Below are 27,889 nucleotides of genomic sequence, written 5' to 3' on the forward strand. Positions count from 1 at the left end.
GAATTTTTCTTTCCCCCTTTTTCAACCAACATCTTATCAATCTCCTTTTTAAAAATCTTTTTTAATTTTCATTTTTGGGATCATATTCTATCCCTTCATAGTAGTTAACCTTATTTTTGGTATATATATAAGTTGTTCTCTCTTTAAAATTTTGGGATACGGTTTCTTCTAACAGACCAAAATATACCCTAAATCTCTGGTGTATGGCTTTGTTCTAGTCTGCTGACTGATCACATTCTCTCCCTCACCTTTTTTTTTAATTCTTCTTCTTTCTTTTTTCAACTAACTTCTTATCGATTACTTTTATAGAATCTTTTATAATTTTCATCTTTACAGTCATATTACATCCCTTCATCATATTTACCGTTATTTTTGTACATATATAATTTTTTCTTTCTTTAAAATTTTGGGAGGCACTTTCTTCTTTTTTTTTTTTTTAATTTTTTTATTCTTATGTTAATCCCCATACATTACATCATTAGTTTTAGATGTAGTGTTCCATGATTCATTGTTTGTGCATAACACCCAGTGCTCCATGCAGAATGTGCCCTCCTCAATACCCACTACCAGGCTAACCCATCCTCCCACCCCCCTCCCCTCTAGAACCCTCAGTTTGTTTTTCAGAGTCCATTGTCTCTCATGATTCATCTACCCCTCCGATTTCCCCCCCTTCATTCTTCCCCTCCTGCTACCTTCTTCTTCTTCTTTTTTTTTTCTTATCATATATTGCATTATTTGTTTCAGGGGTACAGATCTGAGATTCAACAGTCTTGCACAATTCACAGTGCTTACCAGACACATACCCTTCCCAGTGTCTATCACCCAGTCAACCCATCCCTCCCACCCCACCCCCCACTCCAGCAACAGGAGGCACTTTCCTCTAACAGGCCAAAATATGCCCAAAATCTAGTGTGTGGCACTGATCTATGCACCAGTCTGATCACATTTGATTATATTCTGTTTTTTTTTTTTTAATCTTTTTCTTTTTTTTTTCTTTTTTCTTTCTTTCCCTTTTTTCTCCCCCGGTTTCAGGTCTCTTCTGATTTGTTTAGTATATATTTTTCTGGGGTCGTTGTTACCCTGTTAGCATTTTGTTCTCTCATTCATCTATTCTTCTCTGGATTAAATGACAAGATGGAAAAAATCACCTCAAAAAAAAGAACAAGAGGCAGTACCAATTGCCAGCGACCTAATCAATACTGACATTAGTACGATGTAGGAACTAGAATTCAGAATGATGATTATAAAGATACTAGCTGGGCTTGAAAAAAACATGGAAGTTATTAGAGAAATGCTTTCTGAGAAATAAAAGAGCTAAAATCTAACCAGTCGAAATCAAAAAGGCTATTAATGAGGTGCAATCAAAAATGGAGGCTCTAACTGCTAGGATAAATGAGGCAAAAGAGAGAATTAGTGATATGGAAGACCACATGATGGAAAATAAAGAAGCTGAGAAAAAGAGAGATAAACAGCTACTAGATAACGAGGGTAGAATTCAAGAGATAAGTGACACCATAAGACAAAACAATATTAGAATAATTGGGATCCCAGAAGAAGAAGAATAAGAGAGAGGGGCAGAAGGTATATTAGAGCAAATTATAGCAGAGAACTTCCCTAATTTGGGGAAGGAAACAGGCATCAAAATCCAGGAGGCACAGAGAACCCCTCTCAAAATCAATAAAAATAGGTCAACACCCTGACATCTAATAGTAAAACTTACGAGTCTCAGAGACAAAGAGAAAATCCTGAAAGCAGCTCCGGACAAGAGGTCTGTAACCTACAATGGTAGAAACATTAGATTGGCAACAGACCTATCCACAGAGACCTGGCAGGCCAGAAAGTACTGCATGATATATTTAGAGCACTAAATGAGAAAAATATGCATCTAAGAATTCTATATCCAGCTAGGCTGTCATTGAAAATAGAAGGAGAGATAAAAAGCTTCCAGGACAAACAAAAACTAAAGAAATTTGCAAACATGAAACCAGTCCTACAAGAAATATTGAAAGGGGTCCTCTAAGCAAAGAGAGCACCTAAAAGCAACATAGACCAGAAAGGAACACAGACAATATACAGTAACAGTCATCTTACAGGCAATACAATGGCACTAAATTCATATCTTTCAATAGTTACCCTGAATGGGGCACCTGGGTGGCTCAGTTGGTTAAGCGACTGCCTTCGGCTCAGGTCATGATCCTGGAGTCCCTGGATCGAATCCTGCATCAGGCTCCCTGCTCTGCGGGGAGTCTGCTTCTCCCTCCGACCCTCCCCCCTCTCATGTGCTCTCTCTCATTCTCTCTCTCTCAAATAAATAAATAAAAATTAAAAAAAAAAATAGTTACCCTGAATGTAAATGGGCTAAATGTCCCAATCAAAAGACACAGGGTATCAGATTTGATAAAAAAACAAGACCCATCCATATGCTGTCTGCAAAAGACTCATTTTAGACCCAAAGACATGTTCAGATTGAAAGTGTTGGGGTGGAAAACCAATTACCATGCTAATGGACACCAAAATAAAGCTGAGGTGGCAATCCTTATATCAGACAAATTAGATTTTAAACCAAAGACTATAATAAGAGATGAGGAAAGACACTATATCATACTTAAAGGGTCTATCCAACAAGAAGACCTAACAATTGTAAATATATATGTTCCTAACATGGGAGCAGCCAATTATATAAGCCAATTAATAACAAAAGCAAAGAAACACATTGACAAAAATACAATAATAGTAGGGGACTTTAACACCGCCCTCACTGAAGTGGACAGATCATCTAAGCAAAAGTCAACAAGGAAATAAAGACTTTACATGACACACTGGACCAGATGGACTTCACAGATATATTCAGAACATTCCATCCCAAAGCAACAGAATACACATTCTTCTCTAGTGCCCATGGAACATTCTCCAGAATAGATCACATCCAAGGTCACAAATCAGGTCTCAACTGGTACCAAAAGACTGGGATCATTCCCTGCATATTTTCAGACCACAATGCTTTGAAACTAGAACTCAATCACAAGAGGAAAGTCAGAAAGAACTCAAATACATGGAGACTAAAGAACATCCTATGAAAGAATGAATGGGTCAACCAGGAAATTAAAGAAGAATTTAAAAATTTCATGGAAACCAATGAAAATGAAAACACAACTGTTCAAAATCTTTGGGATGCAGCAAAGGCGGTCCTAAGAGGAAAGTATATAGCAATACAAGCCTTTCTCAAGAAACAAGAAAGGTCTCAAATACACAACCTAACCCTACACCTAAAGGAGCTGGAGAAAGAACAGCAAATAAAGCCTAAACCCAGCAGGAAAAGAGAAATAATAAAGATCAGAGCAGAAATCAATGAAATAGAAACCAAAAGAACAGTAGAACAGATCAACGAAACTAGGAGCTGGTTCTTTGAAAGAATTAACAAGATTGATAAACCCCTGGCCAGACTTATCAAAAAGCAAAGAGAAACGACCCAAATAAATAAAATCATGAACGAGAGGAGAGATCACAACTAACACCAAAGAAATACAAACAATTATAAGAACATATTATGAACAACTATATGCCAGCAAATTAGATAATCTGGAAGAAATGGATGCATTCCTAGAGATGTATCAACTACCAAAACTGAACCAGGAAGAAAAAGAAAACCTGAACAGACCTATAACCACTAAGGAAATTGAAGCAGGCATCAAAAACCTCCCAACAAACAAGAGCCCAGGGCCAGATGGCTTCCCAGGGGAATTCTACCAAACACTTAAAGAAGAATTAATACTTATTTTTCTGATTCTGTTCCAAAAAATAGAAATGGAAGGAAAACTTCCAAACCCGTTTTATGAGGCCACCATTACCTTGATCCCAAAACCAGACAAAGACCCCATCACAAAGGAGAATTACAGAATATCCCTAATGAACATGGATGCAAAAATTCTCACCAAAATACTAGCCAAGGATCCAACAGTACATTAAAAGGATTATTCACCACGATCAAGTGGGATTTATCCCTGGGCTGCAAGGTTGGTTCAACATTGGCAAATCAATGTGATACCATACATTAATAAAAGAAAGAGCAAGAACCATATGATCCTCTCAATAGATGCAGAAAAAGCATTTGACAAAGTACAGCATCCTTTCTTGATCAAAACTCTTCAGAGTATAGGGATAGAGGGTACATACATCAATATCATAAAAACCATCTATTAAAAACCCACAGCGAATATCATTCTCAATGGGGAAAAACAGAGCTTTCCCCCTAAGGTCAGGAACACAGCAGGGATGTCCACTATCACCACTGCTATTCAGCATAGTATTAGAAGTCCTAGCCACAGTAATCAGACAACAAAAAGAAATAGAAGGCATCTGAATCAGCAAAGAAGTCAAACTCTAACTTTTTGCAGATGATACGATACTTTATGTGGAAAACCCAAAAGACTCCACCCCAAAACTGCTAGAACTCATACAGGAATTCAGTAAAGTGGCAGCATATAAAATCAATGCATAGAAATCAGTGGCATTCCTTTACACCAACGACAAGACAGAAGAAAGAGAAATGAAGGAGTTGATCCCATTTACAATTGCACCCAAAACCATAAGTACCTAGGAATAAATCTAACCAAAGAGGCGAAGAATCTGTACTCAAAAAACTATAAAATACTCATGAAAGAAATTGAGGAAGACACAAAGAAATGGAAAAACATTCCATGCTCATGGATTGGAAGAACAAATATTGTGAAGATGTCAATGCTACCTAGAGCAATCTACACATTCAGTGCAATCCCCATCAAAATACCATCCACTTTTTTCAAAGAAATGGAACAAATAATCCTAAAATTTGTATGGAACCAGAAAAGACCCCGAGTAGCCAGAGGAATGTTGAAAAAGAAAAGCAAAGCTGATGGCATCACATTTCTGGACTTCCAGCTCTATTACAAAGCTGTCATAATCAATACAGTATGATACTGGCACAAAACAGACACATAGATCAATGGAACAGAATAGAGAGCCCAGAAATGGACCCTCAACTCTATGGTCAACTCATCTTTGACAAAGCAGGAAAGAATGTCCAATGGGAAAAAGACAGCCTCTTCAACAAATGGTGTTGGGAAAATTGAACAGCCACATGCAGAAGAATGAAACTGGACCATATCCTTACACCACACACAACAGTAGACTCAATATAGTTGAAAGACCTAAATGTGAGACAGGAGTCCATCAAAATCCTAGAGAACACAGGCAGCAACCTCTTCGACCTCAGCTACAGCAACTTCTTCCTACACACATCACCAAAGGCAAGGGAAGCAAGGGCAAAAATGAACTATTGGGACTTCATCAGGATAAAAAGCTTTTGCACAGCAAAAGAAACAGTCAACAAAACCAAAAGACAACCAACAGAATGGGAGAAGCTATTTGCAAATGACATATCAGATAAAGGGCTAGTATCCAAAATCTATAAAGAACTTACCAAACTCAACACCCAAAGAACAAATGATCCAATCAAGAAATGGGCAGAAGACATGAACAGACATTTTTCCAAAGAAGACATCCAAATGACCAACAGACACATGAAAAAGCGCTCAACATTGCTTGGCATTAGGGAAATCCAAATCAAAACCTCAATGACATACCACCTCACACCAGTCAGAATGGCTAAAATTAACAAGTCAGGAAAAGACAGATGTAGGTGGGGATGAGGAGAAAGGGGAACCCTCCTACACTGTTGGTGGGAATGCAAGCTGGTGCAGCCACTCTGGAAAACAGTATGGAGCTTCCTCAAAAAGTTGAAAATAGAGCTACCCTACGGTCCAGCAATTGCACTATTGGGTATTTACCCCAATGATACAAATGTAGTGATCCAAAGGTGTACATGCATCCCGATGTTTATAGCAGCAATGTCCACAATAGGAAAACTATGGAAAGGGCCAAGATGTCCATCAACAGATGAATGGATAAAGAAGAAGTGGTGTGTGTATATATATGTACATATATATATGTATACATACATATATACATATTGTGTGTGTATATATATATATACACACACACACACACACACTCACACACACACAATGGAATATTATACAGCCATGAAAAGGAGTGAAATCCTGCCATTTGCAACGATGTGGATGGAACTGGAGGGTATTATGCTGAGCGAAATAAGTCAATCAGAGAAAGACATGTATCATATGATCTCACTGATATGAGGAGTTCTTAATCTCAGGAGAGAAACTGAGGGTTGCTAGAGTGGTGGGGGGTGGGAGGGATGGGGTGGCTGGGTGATAGACATTGGGGAGGGCATATGCTATGATGAGCACTGTGAATTGTGTAAGACTGTTGAATCACAGACCTCTACCTCTGAAACAAATAATACATTATATGTTAAAAAAAAAGAAGGTAATAGGAAGGGAAATATGAAAGGGGGAAAATCGGAGGGGGTGATGAACCGTGAGAGACTATGGTTCCAGGAAACAAACTGAGGGTTTTATAGGGGAATGGGGGGGGATGGGTTAACCTGGTGATGGGTATTAAGTAGGGCACGTAGTGCAAGGAGCACTGGGTGTTATATGCAAACAATGAATTATGAAACACTACATCAAAAACTAATGATGTAATGTATGGTGATTAACATAACATAATAAAATAAAATAAAAAGTAAAAAAAAAACAAGAACTTTATAAAGATTTAAAAGTCAAGATTCATACTTATAGAATTCTGTAAAGATATATTTATAATGTTTTCCTTAAGAGTCACCAAACCAAATTCAGAAATTAAAAATAAATTAGGGAGATCAGAGCAAAGAAAAAGGGGGCTCAAGATGAGATGAGGTTCAGAGTGATTAATGTACTTAATTGTTTTTATTCATGTTTTTTGATTTCTCTATTGAAGAAAATATCCATTGGATTTCTGATGTTTTTCTAAGATACATTTAAAACTATGATCATGCTGTGCCTGGGTGGCTCAGTCAGTTAAGCAGCCGACTCTTCATTTTGGCTCAGGTCATGATCTCAGGGTCCTGCGATGGAGCCCCACATTGGGCTCAGAGCTCATTCGGGAGTCTGCTTCAGGATTCTCTCTCTCCCTTTCTCTCTGCCCCTCCCCCCACTCATGTGCTTTCTCTCTCTCTCTCTCTAAAATGAATAAATAAGTCTTTAAAAAGTAAAAAAAATAAAACTATTATCATAATAATCAATGAGCTAATTAAAAAATAACATGTTGACGATATGGATATTTAAAAATCAGTGGAATATATTTTCTCAGATAGCAATTTCCATCCTGACTGGGGAGAGAAGATATCTGCATTTAAGTACACAAACCACACATGCACACATATATGCACATGCATGAATTTACTGAATATCAAATAATCATTAATGATAACAAATGTTTTTTAGGGTTTGGAAGAAGCATAATCAGCAAAATCTTCCTGATGGAGATGGGCTGTGTGCTGGCCTTTGAAGGATATGGTGCATTTCTGTTTCAGTAAAAGGGAGGAGAGAACAGGAGAGCCATGTATAAATATACAGAGATGGAAAAGTGCAATATATAAAGTAATTTTGATTTGATCAGAAAATATGTTTGTACAGGAGTAGTGGGGGAGTTGAGTCCATATTACGTATCAGTGGTCTTTAAATGCTCCACTAGTAATTAAGATGTTATCTTGTAAATAGTGGGGAATCACAGTGAGTGAGTAGGTGAGTACATGAACTCATCAATGGTAGGTTCTTTTTAAAAATTAACTCTTGGGTGCTCCTAGATGTACATAAGGAACACTCTATTATAATTAATCTTTTAAGAACCCATTCATGGTTAACTCTAGCAAAAGTGTTGTATATTTAAATGTTACTGGTGACTGATTCATACAGACTTAGTATTATAATCTGGCTTTTATAATTTTTAAGGCACTAGATCAATGATGTCAGTGTCCATTACATGTTCTGCACTTAAATCAAGGTGAAAACTTCTGAGCATAATTGGTTGATTAGGTGGACAAAGTGAAATAGAGAGCATATAAGCAACATCATCAGAACTGTATAGTCTTCCTTTAATCTTTCCTTCCAAGTATGGATTGATTTACAACTTAAGACCATAATTCAATATATATCATCAATGTATATCATTAATTTACTATATATCCCCTTTATTAGCTAGGTGCTGAGGATTCAGTATGAATTAGGCTTGACTTCAAAGATACATGTGCTTGGATAGAGCATAAGATACATCTACAAGTTAGATGGAAGAAAGAATGGAATGGAAGAAGAATGGAAGAAAGAATCGTTCATGGAAGAAAGAATGAGGGAATGGCTATTCTGCCATGTACATGACTTCACTCTAGGCAGGATATTGCCTGAATCATCTCCTGTTACTTGTCATCTCACCCAAACAAACCAGACAAAGTACGCATCCCTCTACCCCTCCCCATCCAGCCCATCTTTTTGAGGTGGTAGGTTGAAAATGACTGGCCTCCAAACTTTCCTATTTGCAGTATGTAGAGAGTGCTTCACTCTGTTATCTCAGCAGGGCAAAATCTTAACCGTTTTTCAATATGCTATACATTTTGTGTACACTACTATGGATCTTTGCCACAAAGTCTCTCCACCTCAAGGTAGTGTCCCCTAAAGGAAAGAGGTGATAACAGCTGCAGAAAAATTTAGAGGACTCCAAAGAATAGAGAAATTAAAAAAGGACTTTCCATATCCCCACTGAGAATCTTAGGAAGCAGCTCAGTGTGTCTAAGCAGAGGGGGCTGGGATGGTCCCAGAGTCTTCTGTGCCATGGAAGCGATATGGGAGAGGCCTATAAGTGGAGGTGAGGAAGACAATAAATTCAGGACTGTTGAGGGAGACCATGGGGGAATTTGGATGTCCCAGCAGATGCCCGTGAGGTATGATGCCATTGACCAAAAACTATGAAACTAAGCTTGTAACATTTTTTTAATGCATACCTGAATATGTATATTGAAAACATCATAACTGCTATAAAGATTGTGGAATCAAATGTCTTTTCCCTCAGCCTTCTCTATTAAGAAATTATCTCCGTCCTCTACATGTCTATTCCTTGGTGAAATCATTCTTGTGACACTTTTGGGGGGAGATTATAGTAGAGTAATTAATGCCATTTGTTCTGTTTTCTTTATAAGATTGAAATCTTGTTAGATTATGTCACATTTACCCTGTTATATCCCCATCCCTTGTAGGGTCAAACACAAGGTCTTGTACTTCTCACATAGTAGGGATTTTGTATATATTATGTTATGAAATTAACTGAATTGTAAAGAAAATACCGTTTAGTTTGTATTCCAGAAAAGACCCTTTCATATACCACATTATAGGACAAAGTAGCATCACATAGTTCTTTATCACATATGTGAATGAGTTCCCATGTAAACAAGACCTTTAAGCAGAAGAACAAAACTAGGAAAATTCTGTCAGTTACATAATTAGAGTTTTGCAGAGAATTTACCCTGAATTCTGTAAAGCAGATGATTCAGTCTTGTGGATCCAAATAGGTATTCATTATGTCTCCAGAATGCCCTTTTCTTTATCCATCATTATAGAAGCTCTAATGGTAAGGCACATTTTAGAGAATATGTAACTTTCCATGAAGATTCAGATTTCCACTTACAAAAAATTGTGTATGGAAAAACCCTGGCTGTGATTCCTATATAAACATCGAGAAAATGAAGAGAGAAACTTTAGTATGAAACCTTTACCTGGACGAATTTTCTTCTTATCCTGACCCTGGCTTCATTACAGTAGGTTGTTGGAGTAGTATTTGTCTTTCCTTTGTGATTTTTTATTTTAGGCCATTCTCATAAAAATTGATTTTGTCTGATTTATTAATTTCTGAGACTTAAAATACCACTGAACTGTATTTAAGTTTTCTTTATATTGGTAACCAACATCTCCATGCATCTGTATGAGACTGTCCCACAAGTCGACTTACCTCATACTGAAAAGATGAGATATTGATTCTTTCATGCATCCAGCAAATTGTTAGAATAGGGTCTTTTTTTTTTTTTTTGTAATTAAAGGTAACTGTAACTATGAGGATATGATTATGAAATAAATATTGGAAAGTCTGCTTGAGAAAATAGAAACTACTCACCCTATTAAAAATAATTTTTAAGAACGCCTGGCTGGCTCAGTTGGTGCAGCATGTGACTTGACCTTGGGGCTGTAAGTTCGAGTCCCATGTTGGGTGTAGATATTACTTTAAAAAAATAATTTTTATGTGTCTCAAATTGTAAAACATTCATGATGAACATGAAATCCAAAGTGCATTTTTACAGTAAATTTGTAACTTTGAGAAGAAATATCTTAGTATCTAACTAAAGAATATGACACACCGGAACTTTTAGATTCTGGAACTAATTGTCTTACTGTTTGACATTTTTATATACATTTATTCATTTTATATAAATATAGACACTTATAGAAATATAAATGTATTTCACATTTCTCCCTAAACATATACTTACATATTTATATTCTTTTTCTGAAGTATTTGTATTCTTGACGCACCTCACACTTTAGAGGTAGTAATAGTTAACTCGTTAAAAACCAAAAACAAACAAATAGAACAACAGCACAAAACCCCTTTCTCTAGCCTAAGAATGCATGGGCCTTTTATATACGAATCTTTTAAGTCTCTCTTAACACGGATCCCATGGCATCACAGTAAGCAAGACAAATACTTTGGATGGAAGCAAATGCCTTTGCAATGTTCGTACAAATTTATATTCCTATTAATACAGATATACCAGGAATAAAGTATATTTTTAATTTCTTTTAGGAACATGACTATATTCCTTCTCATAGCTAATGGTAAGATATCATCACTATTGGGAATTGAAGTACACAAAAGAGAAAAAAAAATAGTTCTTCAATGACCAAATGTGATTTTCATAAATTGCATTTAGTGATTAATGTGATTAATCCTGAAAAGAAGAAATCCAGAAAAGAAGAAAGCAAGAACTCCTTACTTCTTTTGAACTACATTTCACTCCACAAATACTAATATCAAACAAAGAGTAGAGAGTTATGTGAAAGGCCTGTAAAGGATAATTCTGTACAGGAACTTGCATAGAATTATTTTCCATCAACTAATCACAATCTTCATTAATGTAAATGAAATCTATTTTAGCTTCCAGGAATGTCATTGATTCTTTAAGGGATCTAAAAGAATAAAGAATGAATGTATAAGAATAGTAATATGATGGTAATGTGTAATAATTATACATCTACCTAATTGCACAATATAGTGCAAAGTGTAATCAGTACCTTGAAAGAGCAATTTAGTAATCATTAAAAATTCTTAGGTGTTTCCCTCATAGTCCAGTGATACAAAGCAAGTGTTGCACATTTTATACCGATATCAATCATCACTTTAAAATTGATTTCAAGTTTATCTTACTGAGTACAAAAATTGGCTGTCTTTGATTTTAAATAACTCTTAAATATGAAAATACTTTGATATTATATTACCTATGATGTATTTAAATTACATGCTGTAGCTTTCCACAACTCATCCTGCTACTTTTTGTTTTCCTACATACAAACAGAAACGTCCTTTGAGTAAAATCCTTCATTAGCTGATAGGTCTCTTTTTGTTGATAAATCCTAGAGATATGCTAATTCCAGAAAACGGATAAGGAGACAAGAATCTTAATCACTAAATCACAAAATCTTTTATAGAATTGAATAACCTCCAGATGCTATCTTCTTTAGCCTTGTAAACTGATGTAAACGTATTTCAGACTGTAGGTGTTTCTTCCCTTTAATGAAGTCATTTTTAGCTTTTAGTGGTCTACAAATAGCAAGCTAAATAAAATAATGTCTTCTTTTTTATACTCCAAGAGCACTAAAAATGAACAACAGCCTCTTTGCTAAGCTGGTCTACTGTATCTCCAACTCTGTAGGCATATTTCATTTAAATGATTCCTTGTCTCGCACAACATGCACATTCAGTCTTGGCACGCAGTTGGGCCAGCGGCCATTTATAACGTTGTGCATAGATTTGTGAGAGGAGAAAATATTGTTCTGTTTGTCAGTACTTCTTAAACTTTCGTTTGCATGCAAAATTACCTGGGGAGCTTGGTAAAATACAGCTTCTGACTCAGTAGCGCAGGGGTAAGGCCCAAAAGTCCACATTTCCAAGAAACCCGAGGTGACCTAGTGCTGCTGGCCCACTGATCCTCACTTTGTTTGCCAGGCATGATCGATGTGATGTATTTTCAACTTTTCTCTTGAATTAAATGAAAACTTGAGGAAAGAAACCCAGCCCATCTTCATCTGTTCTCCAGCAGGGCCAAGCACAGCACTAGGCATCTAGTGGGTGCTTGATAAATGTATGTTGCTTGCCAGAAGATATATCAAGAGTAAAGACTCATTGCTCTCTGGTGACCTATTTTGTTTTCTCTCAGGATGCATAAACAACAAGCGACCCTCTTCTCAACTTGTAATTTGATCTGGAACAACTCCAGTAGCAAACTGAAATGATAGGGCTGCGCTAGAAGTCACAGAACTGGGATGATGGCTTTGTTCACCTCTCCCCTGCTTTCCCTGTCTAGCTAGAATGTATTGTAGGACTGGTGCCCTCTTCAACTCATGGAAATAAAAGCACTGCATGGCCCAAAGTACTGAAGTCATAAGCCTCTTTAAGGGAAAGTAAGGGGGAAACAGGAGGCTGAGGATAATACCATGCAAGCTCTCTTTAATTTGAAAGCATCAATAGATAATTCACCCAGAGTTACATATGCATTGCTTTGACCTTCTTCTAAGATGTGAAATTGTTTGCTCCTGAGGCCGTTTATCCATAGTATTTTTTAGTTAAAATTGCTCCTCAACATTTTTGAATACTGAAGAAGTCACAGGTGTGTGGCTGTTGTGTTTTTCTCCTAGATCATTAGGCATCCATTTTCAAGAGTGTACAATGAGGGCAACCTATGGGATGTGTGGGCAGCTTGACTTCTCCGCGTGACGGGTAGGTAACTCTGCTTAACGTGTCAACAGTCTTTTACACACTCTGTGCTTAGAAAATCATTGTTGGTCTGATTTTTTTCTAGTATTCCATATAAGTAATGGCTTCGTTAAATGAGAAGAATCGTTGAAAATATACTAGCATCAAGTCTAAATATAAAGAGGTTAAATGACCTTTTCGAGGTCAACACACTGGTCATTGACAAATTTGCACCGGATCTCATCTCTGTATCCCCAGGTTACTTTACCAAGTTAGCTCATTTTTTCTTCCTATTCATCGTATTTTCCGGGAAGTAGTGAAGGTCTATAAAACTCTTGAAAATAACAAATATATTTTACTGTCAGACCTGAGACTAGAAAAACAAGGGTTATACTGTTAAAAACCTTACAACTTATAGCAGACTTTAAAATTGACTTCTAGCTATGTTTAGAACCCTAAGGAGATAATGGCAAGTCATTCTTCTTTAGAAATATGTCATCATTAAGGGATAGAAAATAGTTCTCCATTCTAAAGAATAGCTCTCTGTAGGATTTGTTGAGCTTTCTGTAGCTAAAGTTACTAAACAAAATAAATGACATCTCATAACGTTCTGTTGTCTTTGGTTTCAAATAACGTATTTTATTATGTTTTTCACTCCTGGCTACCATAAACGGCAGAAAGAAAACCTTTCTTTAAAAAAATAGTGCCTGTAAAACAAATCCTTGTGAATGTTGGGTAAGTGTAAATTCAGGGTACAAGATATCTTTCTTAGCTTTAGGTACTTTTCCAATGCTTGTCTTTATTAAACATGGGTGATTTGAAAATATGAAGTTTCTGAGAAGGCTCATGTCATTGGCCAAAAAGAATGAAATCACAAAGCTTGAAACACATTCCTGTTAATGGGGCTCTTTCTGAGAATCTTGCTTTTTCACATCAGCTTTCTTTTTTCAACCACTCTACCCTGGCAATACTAATACCAAGTGTTCTTTTCTTTATTGCTCTAAATGGAGAAAACAAAACAGAAAGCTTAATGAACTTGCCTTTTTAAAAAAGCTTTTACAGAAGTCAAAGTTTAAAAAACAGTATGAACTAGACGGAAGACCAGCTTGAGCTTAATGTGTTTATGTATCAATTTGTAAAAATATAGCGCATTCAACGGCTTAATGTCAGAAGGGTGTATGTCTAGATGGTGGATCATTGATGTATTTATTTTATATTACCTTTATCCATTTTCTTCAATCAGCATTCACTACCTTTGTTATATAAAACAATAAAAAGTTTGTAAAAGGTTAAATATATACATATTTTAAAGTTATCCATAGTTATATTAGCAAACAGTGGTACAAAAATCTGGAAAGGTCCAAAGGGAAGTCCTGAGAGGTAGCTGGAGTAGAAATTGCCACTGAATCATAGCTTTGACACAATCCCATCAGTTTGGAGAGTAGCTACCTCCCCTCCTGTTCACTTCCCTGTCCCAGCTCATCACCAAATCTATCCAGGCAGTGATGCTGGTCAGCAGCCTTGAGCTTAAGCATGGTGGATCCTTGCCATTATTTCTCAATTCTCACCACCCACCTCCCTTCCAGTATTGGCAGGCTGGCTCATGTCCTCAGCCTCACCTCACAGATACTGCCCTATCATACACACTGACTTCTCTGCCTCTAGGCTTTTATTCTATTGACACATCTCTGTTACATCAACTAATCTTTTCCAAATATTTCTTTACCGTGTTGGACATCTGTTAAAGAATCTCACAGAAGCTCCATTTCTTGTTTTCTCCTATTCCAAGTTTGAATTTTTTTCATGCCGTCTAGTTATGCTATAATTGGCTATAAGTCACCAAACTATTTCTCTGAGCTCACATTCTGCTCTTCACCATGTCTCAGTTCTGGTCAAGCACTTCTCTCTCTCTCCCATGTAACTCAAGCACAGTTCCATATTTCAATCCTTATTTGTTTGGCTATGTAGGAATATCTTCCTCTTTTCAATCTACTCAAGTACTAATGACCCTTTGATCTGGCCCAATTCCTACTTTCTCCACAAAGCCTGACTGACAAGTCCAACCCAGGGAGCTCTCTCTTACTGATTCTCACTTGTTCATGTAACATGAAGATAAAAAAAAATTATATTCAAAACCAGAACTGACTAAACTGACTATAACCACTTTCACATACTAGATAAGTAACATTTTTATATAAGGGGAGATGATTCTTTTCTTTGGATTTTTTTATTGTTATGTTAATCGCCATACATTACATCATTAGTTTTAGATGTGGTGTTCCGTGATTCATTGTTTGTGCACAACACCCAGTGCTCTATGCAGAATATGCCCTCTTTAATACCCATCACCAGGCCAACCCATCCTCCCACTCCCCTCCCCTCCAGAACCCTCAGTTTGTTTTCCAGAGTCCATCGTCTCCCATGGTTTGTCTCCCCCTCCGATTTCCCCCCCTTCATTCTCCCCTCCTGCTCTCTTGTTTTTTTTTTTTCTTAACATATATTGCATTATTTCAGAGGTACAGATCTGAGATTCAACAGTCTTGCACAACTCACAGCGCCCACCAGAGCACATACCCTCCCCAGTGTCCATCACCCAGTCACCCCATCCCTCCCACCCCACCCCCCACTCCAGCAACCCTCAGTTTGCCTCCCGAGATTAAGAATTCCCCATATCAGTGAGGTCATACGATACATGTCTTTCTCTGTTTGACTTATTTTGCTCAGCATAATACCCTCCAGTTCCATCCACGTCGTTGCAAATGGCAAGATCTCATTCCTTTTGATGGCTACATAATATTCCATTGTATATATACCACTTCTTTATCCATTCATCTGTCGATGGACATCTTGGTTCTTTCCACAGTTTGGCTATTGTGGACATTGCTGCTAGAAACATCGGGGTGCATGTACCCCTTTGGATCCCTACATTTGTATCTTTGAGGTAAATACCCAATAGTGCAATTGCTGGATCATATGGTAGCTCTATTTTCAACTTTTTGAGGAACCTCCACACTGTTTTCCAGAGTGGCTGCACCAGCTTGCATTCCCACCAACAGTATAGGAGGGCTCAAGGGGAGATGATTCTTTTTAAGGAGAGATTGCTTGACAGGCTCTTTGGGAGTAGTGAGACTTCCCCACAGCATGTATTACAAAAGGGTGCCAAATTGTTCTTCAGAATTAAAGGGTAGAAATGTGGATTATCTGAGATTGTGTATAAGAGAGAGTAAGAAGTTTGGAAATGCTGGGGAAGAAGACGGGACAGGAAAGTCTGAGACAATGTAGCTAAGTCCATAGCCCTAGGGAAGTATGGACAGTGAAAAGTCACTCATGCCTGGGACTGGCTAAGAATATACACATTTAATTTTAATGTTTGTCCTGTGCTGTAAACCCCACCTTCCATTCTCTCCATTCTTAAGTAAAGTTCTGTCTTGTATCAATGGCTTCTGGAGGAGTGAAGGAATAAGAGCTATGGCCGGGTGGGGGCAAAGCTGCGCAGCCCAAGGATAGCAGCTGCAGAGGTGAGATGCCACATATAAAATCATTAAAGACTAGAATAAGAAAACTGAACCAAGGGCACCTGGGTGGCTCAATTGGTTAAGCGTCTGCCTTTGGCTCAGGTCATAATCCCAGGGTCCTGGGATGGAGCCCCCAGTCGGGCTTCCTGCTCAGTGGGGAGCCTGCTTCTCCCTCTGCCTCTGCCTGTCAGTCCCCCTGCTTGTGCTCTCTCTCTCTCTGTGTCAAGTAAATAAATAAAATCTTAAAAAAAGAAAAGAAAACTGAAGCAAGAGGAAATTAAGAGATATGCCTCACCAGTAATTCTCAGCTATTGGAATGGTTACTGGGTTTTTCATAGTACATGAGAAAAAGCCAAGTTGTATTTAAATATTAAAGAGAAGGGGGATGCCAAAGAGTTGGGGACACCCAGGTAGCTGTCTATGGAGGTCACACAATTTTAAGCCAACTTTAATTCATCTCTTAAGTCTGTGATAGTTTCATATCTGTAAACATTAACTCCTCTACCAGATTATAATCTAATTGGGGGAGCAAATTAATTTATAATCTTTTAAATCTCTACAATTGCTGCCTTAGGTCAGGTGCTCAATAAATACCAGTTGGATGGCAGTAAATTAAGTTGAATTAAGAGACTGTTTTTCACGATTACAAGAAAGCTCATCAAACATTATTGTTAGTGTAAGAACACCTACAGAGTCAACCATTTTTAAAGCGTGTATATTACTTTTTTAAAGACTTTTAGAAAATTGTGTTGAAGGGTGCCTGGGTGGTGCAGTTGGCTAAGCATCCGACTCTTGGTTTAAGTTCAATTGTGATTTCAGGGTTGTGAGATTGAGCCCTGTATCAGGCTCCTTGCTCAGTGCAGAGTCTGCTTAAGACTCTCTCTCCCCCTCTGCCCCTCCCCACTGTGCTCTCTCTCCCTCTCTAAAATAAATAAATGTTTTTTATAAAAAAGAAAATTATGTTGAAATTTATGTAAAAAGACAAATGAAACTGTTATCAGAATTCATATAAAATAGACTGTTCAGAAAATATTTTCCCCTTGTAATGAAAAGAGAATAATCGTTAGAATTTATATTTCTAGCTGTTTGCATTATGGTTCAGAGTTTGAATAAATCATGAACTAAGACTCCTAATGTTGTCTTTCTCTGAATGTTATACAACCAAAGAAGTTATATAAGGAAGGGGGAAACGTTATTTTATTCAACTTACAGCCTATCCTTGTTTTCAACATAATAAATTAAGTCATTCTATATGTAAGTAATACATAGTTAAGATATTTGAAGGCTTATAACTCCTACCATTAAGAAGTTAGCCTGTCATTTTTTTAAAGGTTTTATTTATTTATTTGACAGAGAGATAGAGGGCACAAGTAGGCAGAGCAGCAGGTAGAGGGAGAGAGAGAGAAGCAGGCTCTCTACTTAGTGGGGAGCCTGACAGCTCCATCCCAGGACCCTGAGATCATGACCTGAGCCAAAGGCAGATGCTTAACTGACTGAGCCACCCAGGCGCCCCTAGCTTGTCATTTTTAAACTATGATTTAAGGTAGTAATATATATGATTTTATATAGGTATTAAAACCTATAGAATATAACTTATATCTAGCCCCAGAGATGGTCTCAGTGAATATATATCTGCTAGTGAGATCAATTCCAACTTTCAGAAAGGAGAATCAAAACTGAAGATGGTTGGAAAGCTTTTATTCTTAGAGTATGATGGGAGAAATGTCATGTACTTTAACTTCTGTTTTCTCTCATGGCCTCTAAACTTGATTTGGAAAAGTGGGGGCTTTCTGTAAAAAAAAAAAACAACACCTAGTTTTTAAAGATTTTATTTATTTATTTGAGGTGGAGGGGAGGAACAAAGGGAGAGGGACAAACACTCTGAGCGGAACATGGAGCCAGACATAGGGCTCTATCTCAGGACCCTGAGATCAGGGCCTGAGCAAAACCAAGATGCTTAACTGATTGAGCCACCCAAGTGCCCCTGTAAAAAACTAATTTGGTGAGTGAATCTGAAGAAGTCAGGTGTGGCAGAGGTAATAGACTTTAGAGATTTGTGCTTATGGGTGTTGAAGGGAGGAGGGGAGAAGCAGGTAAGCTGAAGGTAGGAACTTCTAAGATGATTCAAAAAGTGGTATTTCTCAGGAAATTCCATTTGAATGTGATGTCCAAGACATTTTGGACACATTCCCTGGAACTCCTAGTCTATATAAAGTGCTCAAGAAATATCATTCATTTATTTATTTGTTATCTGAAAATAGATCATCAAATTGTGTTGAGAAGCACAAATATTCAAAATACAAAAATATTAATTAGTAACTGAGTGTCAATAAAATTAATGCCCAATCAAATATCCCTCTTTTTGTAACACCTGTATTGGTGTTAATCCACATCTTTGTCAATCAGTGCCTTGAGATTATCAGACGTATATGTAATTCAAGAATACAATTCAGTTTGATGGAAAAGTGAAAGCACAAAAGAGCCAAGCTTTCCGAAGTGACATGGGAGAACTGCTTGACTGTCAAATGGCCCAAGAAATGTGAGGCTTAGATCTGAGGAGAGGAGCAACATGGTTTGCACATGATGGGCTTTCAACAAGGAATGATTTGAGAACCATAAGATTAAGAGGTGAACCTGGAAGACAAGTAGCATCTTTGCATCTGTGATATGAAATTTAGATTTGGAGGATAGAACGTGTCATAACATAATTTCCATAGAAAATACATATTTCTCAACAGATCAAGGAACACTTGATTCATTGTTTATTTGTTCTAAAAGCTAGTGCAAAATTGCAATTATGACATGAATTTTTTAAAGATACAAATTAAACCAACTTCTTTTCATTATTCATACTTTCAGTTTTCAAGACTGAAGTTTAATTCATCTCTCTTCATGATGTAATATAAAATTTTTCATCCCCAGTTTAGGCAGACTCACTTAAATGATTTTTTTTTTTTTTGTAGCACTAATTATCCTTGGATTCAATTGTGCATTTTTCTGGTTTAGTTTCTTTTCTAGAGCACTATTGAGATAAAAATTGAGTAAGAGATAAACAATTTCTTTTTGATTAAAAAGATATATTACATATTCTTTAGAATTCCTCTATCATAATAGAAAGGAATGTGTTATGCTTAATATTTGAGCTACGAGTCAGAATACATGAGTTTCAATCAATCATTTATTCATTTAGTTGTTATCTGAGTAAGTGCTTACTGAACACAAGGTAGTTCTCTGTTGCTGGCCTTACAGCAGTGAACCAACACAATCCTACCTGGCTCTTCCTCTTCATGCTCTCGGGCACATTCCCCTGGCCTCTAACACTGCTTATCAGAGAAATGAAAGGAATCATTAAGTTCCTATCCAACTGTAACTTTCTGTTGTTCCATTTAACTCTGACAAAGATCCTATTCTAAAATATGAAGTTAATGAAAATATAGTATGGCTTCCCCCCCCCCCCTCCACCAGTGCTTCTCACCTGCATATTGGTAACTAGATTTTTTTTCCCTCTTAGATACTGCTTCTTAATACATGCTTCTGACACCTGGACAGTTCATGTACTATATTAAATTTTATTAATCCTGGCAGATCATTATTAGCTATATTGCTCTTAATTAGCTTCTCACTTTGTTATAAGCAAAGAGGCCCGATTACATGGGGGCATAACTATACTTGTGCCCCAACTGTCAAGTCAAGAAAGCGGCTGTTGGAACAAGTCAAGCAAAGCAATGATCACGGTGTGTTTTTGTGAAACCTGGTGCAGAGCCTTAGAGGGTGAAATATTTTAATATGTCTAAAGATGTCTTCTATATCCCATTACATTTGAGGTGAAACATGCTATCAGGATGTGATAGGTAGGTTTTTCTTTTCAGATCCTCACTGATCTAGAGAAAGCGTCATCTGATGTGCCCTCTGTGCCTTTAAACACATTAAAACAGCAAAAAACAAGATCAGTAACCAAAACTGTAATTATGATAATTAAAACGCTTGCTATTCAAAGAAAACTTTCAACATACATGTGCTTAGTCAGGCATGTGAGTTCCTCTTTCCAAGGCCAGCTTTTCCTTTGATTCTCTGAATCCCATGCCCTTCTGCCTCCTCCATGCTCAGTCCATCCAATATCCCGCCATTGGCTTTCATGTTCAGTAGCACCTGCTTCATCTCATATATTTTGTCTGTTCACATTCACTCAAGACTTTTTAAAAAAAATGTCTTTTATGTCTTAAGCACTGCATGGAGTACGTATCCATGAAAATGAAAATAATGACATGTGATCAGAATAATCATTAACATTTCTGGGGCTTTTCACACATTACTTTGTATTATTCTCACAACAACATGTGTGGTGGGCATTGCTTGTATGCCCTGACTACAGATAGAGATGCACAGAAAAGAACTTGCTAGTAAGGTGTGGAGTTGGCATTTGAACTTAGTTCTTGAGACTGCAGAGCAGTGTGGTCTGGGCCCTTAGGGAGGCACAGCTAAGTATAAGGAGGCAGACACAAAACAGCCAAGTAGAATTCACGATCAGTTAAATAATGGAAATACGTACAAGAAGCCATCACAGTTTAGAGGAGCTAGAGATAAGATTTTACAGAAGAGGTGATGCTTGAATTGAGTTTTGAAGAAAGACTAGGACTTTACAAGGATAAAAATTTTATTATTTCTCCCACAAAAATTTGAAATCATATTTAACTCCTGTAGTATATTGATTGTATTTTTGGACCCAGTTAATGGCTTCCCTGTATCTATACTCTTTGCTCTGTAACTTTTTTAGTCCTCTCCCACCCTGATCGCCAGCTTCACTGTGTAATTTTCTTGGGTCAGTGAGACCAAACATGATGCAAACAGTCTTCAAAGCATTCTGCACATTTATACTCATGCTTTTATTTCTTTGCCTTTCCCATGAGGACATACCCACACCATTCGGCTAGAGGATGAGACAGTGGGAAAGGCAGAGTCAGCCTTGTTGTCCCAGCGAGGGTTCTGGGTGGAGGAGAGAGCCTGGCAGAGAGCCTGGCAGATGCCTGAGTCAGCCTTCCTTCCCCTCCGCCAGCCTAGCTCAGGTAGCTGACCTGTCTAGCCAACCCATGAACACATGAGCAAAAATAAATGTTTTCTGTTTATTGTATGTCACTGAGGTTTTATGATTCTTGTTACACAGGATTATGGTGGCAAGAGATGACAGATATAACTCCTGTCTGTAACTCATCTCCCAAATCCAAATCTCCCAAATCCAAGTCCAGTGATATCCATTGTACTTCTGTGATATCACCTCATGCACATTTCTGTCCTTTTCAATTATCATTACAACTATTCTAGATAAATTCCTCATTGCAGGTATATCGGGCTACTGTAATAGCCTATTATCTTGTCTCCTTGCCTCCAAATCTTTCCCCTTTTCAACTTAACCTACACAAAAGTGATTAGGCATTTTCCTTAGAACAGAGTCCTGCTATTGCCACTCACCTCCTCAAAACCCTTCAATAGTTTCCTTATTTCCCTAACAGCAAAATTCTTAGCATTCAGTCCCTCCACACCCATCATCTGGTTGCACACTTTCTTCTAGCTTCCCCCTTCATTCTCCTTTTCCCTTATCATGCTGTGCTTCTCCTCTTTGCTCTCTGACATTTATCCAAATGCAATTCCCTCCATCTAGAATTCCCTGCACTCCATTTCCAGACATCTAAAACTTACCATTCCTACATATCTTAAGATCTTATGTCTTTACCCCAGGAAACTTTCCCTGATTCCTAATTCTGAGTCTTCCTCACATCTTTATCCCACTTATAGGATTCTGATCACTCACTCTTTACCACTCATTTGTGTATAGGACTTGTGTATACCACAGTATTTGTTTCCTATGGGGCCAAAACAGAGTACCACAAACTGGGTTCCTTAAAACAGCAGAAATGTATTTGTTCACACTTCTAGAGGCTGGAAGTTCAAAATCAAGTTGTCGGCAGGGCCATGTACCCTGTGAAGCCTCTGGGCGGGTGGGTGGGGGGTGGGGGGGTCTGTCCTTGCCTCTTCCAGCTTACAGAAGCTCCAGGTATTCCTGGCTGTGGTGGCATAACTCCAGTCTCTGCCTCTGTCTTCACATGGTGTTCTCCTATCTGTGTAGGATCTCCTACAGATAGGTGTATCTCCTATCTGTGTGCTTCTGCCTTCACCTGGTGTGCTTCCTGTGTGTGTGTGTCCAAGCTTCCTTCTTAGCAGGACACCAGTCACATTGGATCAGGGTTCACCCTAATGACTTCATCTTAGCTTGATTACATCTGCAAAGCCCCTAATAAAATTACATTCCTAGATATTGGGGGTTAGGATTTTGACATATCTTTTTGGCGGTGATGGTTGGGGGACACAACTTAACTCATATACAAGTACACTTGAAGGCAAGCACGAAGTCCATTTTTAACTTTATCTTTGTACCACTCTGACTAGTAAAGCTCTCCCTGGGCAGAGTGCCTCTTTACTTTGTACCTGCTTTGCACATAACATTTGCTCATTGTTCAACTTTATGCTGAACTGAATCAAATTGTTTACCTAAACATATTTGGAAAGATCATAAGTAATATTCCAAGGCTGCCAAGAAGGATTTATTAAGAATCAATAATACGTGAGGTGTCATAAAGCCTCAAACTTGGGGGTGTTTATTAATCAACACATTTTAAAAATCTCAATTTGGCAGAGAAGAGAGTCCTAAACATGCCACCAGAGACTGGCAAATTCAATTTGGGGAGGTCTGAGTGAGGGAAGAAAATAATTATCAGTTGAATATACTTTCAGATGGGTTAATAAATTAGCTAATTTGGAAAATTAGGTTGAAACTCTTGTGTTCTCTTCAGTTTTTAAGTAGTAAACTTTTAAAGAGAACATGGAGGCCTATCATGCCCAGAAAGTGCTCACATGGGGATCAAAGCGATGAGGTTATAAAACCCAAAACGTCCAATAGAGAGTAGCCAATGCGCCTGTTAGAGTCAAGGGATATGAGGACTCACTAATCTTTTCACTATCTTCTTGGGAAGAGCAACAGTGGTGGCACCACCTCTGTAAGCAAAGGCCAAGAAAATGGTGTCTAGATGTCACAAGACAAATCAGGATAAGCACATATTTTCCATATTCCAAACTGTCACCACAGGAGGATGGACAATTCAAAGATGGCCGCACAGAGGGCAGGGCTGCGAGTTGATTAACACGCAGGGTCTTGGCTCACAGAATTAAGTTTGCTTCTGGTTACCCATTGAACAGCTGGCTTTCCTCAACCAGCATGTTTATGGGAGTTTGTTGAAAGAAGACTGAGTAGGGGAGGGAATGATAGGCGAAACTAGAAATTGTAAAGAAAAAGTGGTACAGTTTAGTGGGGTGAGCACAGATTTAGACTAGTGTTTGGGTCTGGGATCTGTCACTTATGAACAACAACCATGAGCAAGTGCTTTAGTCTCTCTGAACTCCACTCTTCTCATCTGTAGACTGGAGACAGCACTATTTTGTAGGAATGGGATTAGAATTCAGTGAAAATACGCACTTAGAATGCTTAACTCTTGGAAGGCATGCAATAAATAAAATATCATTCTATTGGAAACAAAAAAGTCAAGGCATTTATTTGTCATTTATTGTGGAATAATACTGACATCTTTTCCTACTTTAGGTCCACATTTTAGAGTAAACAGCCATGATGATTGACAGTTACTGGTTTTACTTGTAAAGTAGAGGTGACTTTTTACTTTAATTGACATGCAAGTTGAATAGAAACTTGGACCTTCAAGTTTAAAAAAATAATAATTGGGGCACCTGGGTGGCTCAGTCGTTAAGCGTCTGCCTTCGGCTCAGGTCATGATCCCAGGGTCCTGGGATCGAGTCCCGCATCGGGCTCCCTGCTCAGCGGGAAGCCTGCTTCTCCCTCTCCCACTCCCCCTGCTTGTGTTCCTGCTCTCGCTATCTCTCTCTCTGTCAAATAAATAAATAAAATCTTTAAAAAAATAATAAGTATATTGAAACTACAGAATAGTAGCAGCTAGAGGTACAATTTCAAATTATGCAGGATCACAAATGAGAACACTAGCTCCCTTAGATGATGCTTATTGTATGTCAGACTCTGCTTCTAAGACCTTTATATACACTCATCTATAACTCACTCAAATTCAACATGAGCTTAGTTAATTTAATATACAACTGCTGGGGAACTCTAGCAAGCTTATTTGATGAACTGGAAAGTATGTTCTGGGTTCTGTGTCTGTTCAACCTGGAAGCTGCTACTAGATCTGGGCTTGTCAAACTTATTCTGTAAATGAACAGATGGTAAATATTTTGGGCTGTGCAGGTTATATAGTCTAACTATGTAACCTTGCCATTGTGGCTTAAAAGCTACTTTTCATAAACAAATAGGTGTGGCTCTTTCCAACAAAATTTTATTTGGGGGCATTGAAATTTGAATTTTATATAATTTTTGAATGTCACAATATATTCTTTTGATTTATTTTCAACTGTTTGAAGGTATTTTAAAAATTCTACTTGGCGAGCAGTAACAAAAAAGGCAGCCATCAGCTGGATTTGGTCCAGGAGCTTTTGACAAATCCTGTGTTAAACGAGCAAACATGGATATGTTAACTAACCACTTACGGAAAAGACTACATTACATAACCCGAAGTAGCACAACTTTTCCTCAGGTGTCAGCCTTTTCCTTTGCCTCTGTAATCATGGAGCTTATGGAATTGTTTCCTGTATCTAGTTAGACAGCAGATCTACTCAAGTTAGTCTTTCATACAGGAAGGGAGTATGAGATTCGGAACCCCAAACACATACATGCAGAAAGGTCAATTTCAGTACAAATATGTCCTCTATAACAGAACTTTCTTGATACCTCAAAATCCTTTCTTTAGGCATTGAATGCTCAGTCCTGAGCAGTTAGGATTATCCCTCTGCCTATTCTCCCAGCTTGTATCTAAATTCTGGAAGACTACATAACACTAAGGCAAAGCCCCATGTATAGCACTTAGTCCTTTTGTGGCATCTATCCATGCTTGCATCTGTTAAAATGTCATGGTCCATGGTCCAATGACCATCCATGGTCATTGTCAACCCTCCACGATGATACGTCGGACACCCCATTTCCTATCTTGTCTGTAGTGATAGCTGTGATTGTTTCTGCGTCCTCTTCATCTGTACTTTGAGGCCTCTTAAAGTTCACCACTCTTTCTCATTTAAATTGCATCCCCACTTGGGGCTTGTGAAGCGTTGAACTGTTCTACAACACTACACGGGGATTGTGACAAACTCAGCATTGCTGTCCCCAGCACTGTCATCCGTGCAGCCATCTCTGTACGCAAGCTTACACACTGTAGTGGGGTGGGAGTCTTGCAAGTCTGCCACCTCCAGGGCTCATAATGGGAAGTGAGGCACCTACTTTTGGACCCCAGACCTATATAGGGCTCTGTTGCCCTGTGCTCCCTTCCTCTTCTCAGAGCCCACATCATCCTCTCACATTTCTCCTCAAATTCAGCTTCACCTCCAGTTCAGAGGGATTCTTTTTTTAATCACTGAATAGCAAAAGTCTGCTCTTATATCTCATGTGTTCTTCCAAGTATGTTCTTTTTGGAATTAGCTTTGGGCTTTGATTCCTTCAGCATCTGGCCTTTTGAGATTGAAAAGCTTTTTCTTTAAAACTACTGCCCCACTATGTATTTCCAAAGTCAATTTGAAACTCAAAAGCTAAAAATTGACACTATCCTCCCCCTTCCCCCCAATCCTTTAGCGACCCCATCTTGAGGGCACGGAGTATAGATTGCCCTCTTTTATGAGCGAATGGAGGCAAAAGCGTGGAACCACAGATATTCCCTCAGCTAGTAGACGGCATTGTTACCAGAGCACTGTTGTATCCGCCACTATGCCCCAATGAACTGGCTGTACCCCCAACATTTGGGGGGATGAAGCCCACCCCAGAGTCCCCAGGAACATTCCTTTAAAACATTCGACTCGAGAGCCCAGAATTTAAATTTAAATACTTGAATGAAAGAATATATTTGGAATGTGTTAGATTCCTTGCCACATCTCCAAAGGAGGCAGATCGCCAAAACTTCTCATGGCTTTTCTTCAAGTTTTGTCTCTGGAAGTTAACATATCCTGTAACTGTGCTTAAGTTATGTATTGCCCGCATCGATTTCCATTTTATCTACTATGTTAATTAATTGGGTCCTTGGTGTTGTGAGCAAAAGCAAAAGAATGTGGTTCCCGTGAGTACCATGCCTCAAATAAGCAAATGTTGTCAAAATTAAGAACAGAAAAACAGAAAACACCGTCTATTGAGCATGAAATGTCAAAGACATATGATGTTTTTGTTCGATATTCTTTGAAGGCCAATAACTTGTTTTATGTTTAAGCCATGAAGGAAGAGCTGACGTGTGGATCAAGCAGAATTTTAATGGCAGCCTTCCTTGCAATTTGACTGTGAGGAGCAGCAGTATCAAAAGCATTTTGCTTATTCTCATGTGTTGTGATATAACCTCAATCGTGGAACTTGAAGTTACCATGGGGAGATCTCACATCTTTCTTCAGGAGCTTCAGAATGTTTGAGACAAAAAATTGCTAACCTCCTAACTGTCGTCAAGTCAGAATTGATCATCAAAAGTTATTGACGGTCTCAAATAAGAATGCCTAACAATTAAAAAAGGTTTTAATGTTTTCAAAACATGCAGGGTAATTTTTTTGATCCTTTAGAAATCCCTTTGGTTTCTGTATTCATTTTTGTCGATCATTCTGAATGTGGGTGGTGGGTTTGTTTTGTATAAATTTTACTCGTAGCCTGAAGAGTAAATCAAAGCCATCAGGTGCACAAACCTTTCTTATTATCTTAAATGAACAATTCTAGAAAGTCCTGCAATTCATGGGACTTGGTGAAAAGAGATCAGAGCTTTTCAGAAGTTTTTTTTTTACAAAGTTGGTTTAATTTTATAAAACTGCTTCTAATTTAGGAAAATTATCTTCTACCCAACATCTAAGTGCTCTGTCCAATTAACAAGACTTTGGCCACCCATGACAAAGTTTATCCACTGGTTATTTCACTTGCAAAAATGATATTGATGGAATGTGTGATAAGCTCTGGTTTCTTCAAGTGATACTCAACTCTAGCCAATTCTGAATATAAAAGCTACAGAAATATTTGGTGATCCCTAACAACTGATTGATTGGGGATGACATTTCAGGCTCTGAGCTGGAGATGCAGTGCCTGGGTCTTGTGACCAGGAGCTTTAAATTCTCATGTCCTCCCCTGAGCGTGTTTGGGAAACATGTAACAAAGCTGCCTGGTTAGTTGACATTAGCTCACTACTGTTTGCAGCTTTGGGCATCTTAGTTGACTTGCCCATCTTTTGGCGAGGATAGGCACAGACAGGCCTGGTGTGTGAAGCTGTTGACATGAGCAGTCCTGC

The 27,889-nt window shown here is 38.1% G+C and overlaps 1 long non-coding RNA gene across 2 annotated transcripts in view; it reads left to right on the forward strand.

Moving 5' to 3' along the window:
* Nucleotides 1–27,889, forward strand: part of LOC135363638 (uncharacterized) — a 100,372-nt gene that overhangs the window by 40,317 nt on the left and 32,166 nt on the right. For both annotated transcript variants that reach the window (XR_010409516.1, XR_010409517.1), the window contains exon 3: nucleotides 12,894–12,975. This is a non-coding gene — a long non-coding RNA (uncharacterized LOC135363638). The remainder of the gene's footprint in view (nucleotides 1–12,893; nucleotides 12,976–27,889) is intronic.

Source organism: Mirounga angustirostris, unplaced genomic scaffold (assembly GCF_029215605.1).
Source record: "Mirounga angustirostris isolate CCGP_5_RB_7025 unplaced genomic scaffold, mMirAng1.0.hap1 SCAF_2, whole genome shotgun sequence".
Classification (NCBI taxonomy): domain Eukaryota; kingdom Metazoa; phylum Chordata; class Mammalia; order Carnivora; family Phocidae; genus Mirounga; species Mirounga angustirostris.